This window comes from Glycine max, chromosome 17, assembly GCF_000004515.6.
Source record: "Glycine max cultivar Williams 82 chromosome 17, Glycine_max_v4.0, whole genome shotgun sequence".
In the NCBI taxonomy this organism is placed as follows: domain Eukaryota; kingdom Viridiplantae; phylum Streptophyta; class Magnoliopsida; order Fabales; family Fabaceae; genus Glycine; species Glycine max.
In genome coordinates this window covers 41365857-41370921 of record NC_038253.2, presented here as the reverse complement: position 1 = coordinate 41370921, position 5065 = coordinate 41365857, and the positions used below count along the sequence as shown (strand labels likewise).

Below are 5065 nucleotides of genomic sequence, written 5' to 3'. Positions count from 1 at the left end.
CCCCTCTTTTCTTTGTTATTCTTTCTGGATCGGCACTTGTCCCATGAACAACTCAAACTAAGATGCTAAAAAAACCGACAACGAATTTGTATAAAAGAATGTTGTGAAATAAATAAAATTCATAGAAAGGCAACAAATGAGTAGAACAGTGTTGACTAGAGTAACTCTAGCTATTGGTTTGGATACAATTACAAAGGATGACTCTAACAAGTTCAGTTGGAAGGGAGAAATATGAAAATGAGTAAAGATTGAGGGGAAGGCTCCAAAGACAAACACAAATACTAGAAAGTTAGAAAAAAGGAGGAGATGAAGGTGGTGGTTAAAAAATTAGAGTGAAGGTCGTAAAGGGAGGAAGATGAGAGGTAATAGTAGTAAAAAAGAAAAAAGGAGATCAAAGGAAAAAAAAATAACTCGAGAAAGGAAATAGAACCCACCTAAGATGAGGAAGAAACCATCTCATAAAGAGAGGCTCCCATGAGAGGGGTTACTGTGTCATTGCCACTTGTGAAGCACTTTTTTATTAGGCTTAGAAGGAAAATCTAAAATTACATAGAGATGATCTAAGGCGGGGAACTATAATAACAGTAACGTCAGGATGGCCGAGTGGTCTAAGGCGCCAGACTCAAGTTCTGGTCTTCGTGAGAGGGCGTGGGTTCAAATCCCACTTCTGACATTATTTGTTGTTTCCTCCAACAATTCAACTACTAGTCACATATTAATGGTGCCTGTTATTACAGGGGTTACCACCAAACTTTTAGCAAAATTAACTTTTGAATATTATAAGATGATAGAAAAAAAAAAATTATCACTTATTTAAAAAATGTAATAAAGAAAATAAATAAATATAAGAGGATAAAAGTGAAAAAAAATATAAAAAATTAAAAGCTAATATTTGTAAGCATGTTATTTCATGTAACATAACTTAAAATTCACTCATTAATTTTATTTTTTAAAATTCAAATATCTCGTATCACTATCCATTAAAAATATTATTATTATTATTATCTACTGTGATTAATTTTCGTTAGCTGTAGTATCACAACCTAAAAAAAAAGTAAGGGCTAAGAATAACGAAATAAGAGAGGGAGAAAGGATAAATGTAATTTTTTTGTCATTTATGATTAGATAAGTTGTTGCATCGGAATGCATTAGGGGTTGATTGAACGATAGAAATGATGCCTAAAACCAAAGTGTAAGGTTAGTGTCGCATTCAGAGTTGAGACAAAGAAAGAGACAATTGTTATTAAAACATTAGATTATTTTTTTTAATTTCTTAATCAGTATTCTAAAACACGACGTTGGCTTAGGGTGAACTAAGCGATATTCGAAATGATAATCCAAACTCATGATGCGAATATCAATTTTTGACGTTCTCTTTTCCCTCTCGTATGTCTAAAGCTGTGTGATTCTGTCTTCTATATATGGGCCTTAGAGAATAACCCAAAGGGCCAAAGCGCAGTACCAGGCCCCGAAACTAATTGAGTTAATGGATAGAAGGAGAAATACTAAATCCAGTGTGATCTTTAGTCATTACAACTTCAAAACTATAAAAGGGATATACTTCATCCGTTAAGCTTTCGTCACATTTTCATTTTTGTTTTCTTTCTAAGAGGTGCACAATAAATCTTTTGAAAACGAGAAAGAAATGATAGAGACTGAACCCATTGCAGTTTGCAAGTCTGTCTGGAAATTTAACTAATTGAATTCACTAGAGAAAACAAAACTTTCCTATTTTAACTCTTCATTAGAAACAAAACTTGTTTGTTTTATTGATGGAAAGTGTATAGGTGCGGGAATTAATACAATTAGTTAGACGGTGTTTTAGTCTTTGTTGTCCAACTATTATGAATGTGATGAGCGCTTTTTTCATGTGAAAAGTGAACGTGACACCACTCCCGAGTTAGGTTAGTTTGACAAAAGCACGCATGCAATCGAAGTTCACGTAGGAACACAAAACCAGTTAGTTACTTCTAGTGGAACGCAATCGAAGTAATCAACGTATGAAAGGTTTTTCCCTATTCAAAATTTGGTGCAACATAACATGGAATTTGATGCTCTTATGTTCAATCAATGACAGTGAAAAATTATTCCTTCTACAACTGCTAGTGGGTTGCCATACACTGTTGCGGCTCTTGAATTTCTCCTTTGATTGATTCTACATTATTGGCTGTGATGTTTACTTGTTGCTTCTTGTTGGGGACTTTTCTCGCAGTTGCATTGCATATGTAAACTCTACACTTTCTTCCAAGTGGTCCCACCACCATAAATTCTAGTACATATAACTTGTAAATGTATTAAGGAGAAATTTTAGAATATAATAATATAATTCTTTTAATTATATCCTGGTGTCTCACGCTCAAAATACGTTGTAGTTTTACCAACTATGTCAGGCCAAGGATGAAACGCGAGGAAAGGGACTGAAAGGTTCAGCCCAATTGAGCAATTAAGAAAAACCAATGGGCAATGGGACCGACCCATCTCATACCCAAGTTATATATTTATTTTGTTGAACATATGTGACTTCTTATTTATACTCAACTAATTTTTTTTCACCAAATGAATTTATTTTGAGATAAAAATATATTTTTAATTGCCACTTCGTATATAAGTTGGGAACTAAGTTTTATATTAAAACAATTGAAAATTTAGTCTTATTCTGAAGCGTGCATGGTGGCATGAATAATCATCACGCAACCACGACCACTAATTGAGTGACAGAGTGAGTAATTGATGATGAAATTAAAGCTGCCAGCTGCTAAAGTATTACTAGTATATATGAACGAGTGATGTTAGCAATACATTATCCATGCACCCATTTATAGAAATAACTCAGAAATAACATTTTCATGACTCAATTTTTATGTCTCTTTGTCTCCTTAATCAACCCTCTCTGGTTGATTTCCATGTTTCCACAACCGAAGCGAAGTGTCTAATTAAACAGTTGAGCTAGCTGCAACCATTTACACATAACACATCAATGCTACCAAAGTCCCATTGATATAATGATTTCATTCATGGAGAGAAGCAACAACTCAATCCTTTAAAATATATAGATGTTGATAAAGGCTAAGAACCTTTCAACCATTCAACTATGCGTTCAAGCCTTTGAGAGTGAGGGGTAGCCGAGTAGTGATATCTAAACTTCAACTACTCTTCATAATTGAGCATGCTAAAAGTCAAGGAATCTTCTTTATCCATAAAGTAAGCATCAATTCTATCTACATATTCGCTCAAGCACAACTCCCATTTATATGAAGACACTATTTATTTAAGGTAGGATGTTTCCAAACGAAAATTCATTATCTTAAAATTATTGCTGTCTCAAAATGTAATTAAGTCCAACCCAAAAATAATAATTGCCTCTGCACAAATAAAAAAATATTTTTTTCAAAAGAAAATTGGTCACTTTACGTAACTTTTCTTTTATACTATGTCACATGTAATAAAATGTAATTTCAAACGACTCAAATTATCCATTATTCTAATGTTAACATGTAAGGCTTGATCGAAAATAATAATTTCCTTAGGAAATAATTCTTTTTACTTGTTTTACTCCCGTTGCAAGTAATAAAATGTTGAGTAGTGTGAAACGGGAAAAAATGAGATAAATGAGGGTGTGAAAAAACAATAAAAATAGGAATTGGGGTTGATTTTGAAAATAACACACGAGTAGGTACATGTAGAACTTTCAGAGTTCCCTCCTTTTGAAACAGAACTTTAGTAAGATGAGTCAGATTATTCCCAGTATCTGTTTTTCTCCGAGTATATGACTAATCAAATGTTAACCAGATCACCGGTGTTTGACTTTGCTCGGACAAGTTTACAGATTCTGCTGGCGGCTTAAACGTGCTTCATTGAATTCAAATATCATGCATGAATAAATAAAGGCTTAATTTGGTATTTTTACTGCGACCATAAAGCCTGCTATATGTCCCCATCGCTAACCCAATTCGAATGAATCTTGATCTGTATGCGTAAATATTCAACCATAAGTATATAAATAATTTTGTATTGCTTGTATAGTTAATGTTGAGTATAAAATTTTAGTGCAAAGAGTGAGTATATATGAACCCAAGTTTTAACATGAAACGTCAAAGTTGATAGGGAATACCCACTCACACCAAAGCATGTAATAGGCGAGTCAACAAAAAGATTATAGTGGTATAATCTTTTTTTATTTTTGGTGGCAAGATTATCTAAAAACAGTTAGTTGAGAGACTATTAAGGATGCAAGCCTGCGACATTACACCACTTGCTGCTATAATAATTAATAATGCCGTCATTTAAGGTGGTGTTTGCTATAAGTTATGAAAGAACATTTTATTTATAAGTAGGTAGCAGACTTTTAAAAATGTCTTTTATTTTTTTTAAAAAAATATAATAAAATATGTTTAATATATAATAATTGATTTAGCTAATGAAATTAAATTTGTTAATATTTTATATTATTTTTTAAAAGTTATTTTTAAAATTGTTGGAACTCATGTTTTACTCCTTTTACCTAATTAATTAATGCATGGACAGAGAATAATAATTATATAATTATCTTATCAATTTGTGAATAGTGATATTTCCTAATTCATATATGACAAATTATAGCATTATGAAGAACCTCTTGTACCTTAAAAGTATTTAATTCTCCTTTATTAATTATGAAACTTTTATTCGCAATTCATGTTGTGAATAAAATATTTCATACACTAAGTGCTGGCTAATAATGTGGCGAGGCGCACACTAATATTTATGGATGTTAATTATTGCAATTGGAAAAGTCCACACATAGGTATATTTCAATAATAAAAAGAAAGGCCAAATATAATTATACCGATATATACCAAATCCGTGATCCTCTTGCTGGATTAGCCTCTTTATTCTACTCAGCCACAAAGAGGACAATTAAAAACACCCAAATTTTCCTTTTTACTCGCTAATCAACACCATAATCGCTTAGTAGACGGGAACATAATTTATATTATCCGTTCTGTACTTTTTGGCAACTTTAGTGACCATATTCAATTAGTTTTGTATACTTTAACACACACCTCACACGTTGACAATGCTGTAA

At 32.2% G+C, this 5065-nt stretch overlaps 1 non-coding gene across 1 annotated transcript; it reads left to right on the top strand.

Annotated features, from left to right (window-relative positions):
• The first annotated feature begins 589 nt into the window (after positions 1-589).
• Positions 590-673, top strand: TRNAL-CAA (transfer RNA leucine (anticodon CAA)). Its single transcript has one exon. It is a non-coding gene; the product is annotated as a tRNA-Leu (tRNA).
• The last annotated feature ends 4392 nt before the right edge of the window (positions 674-5065 follow it).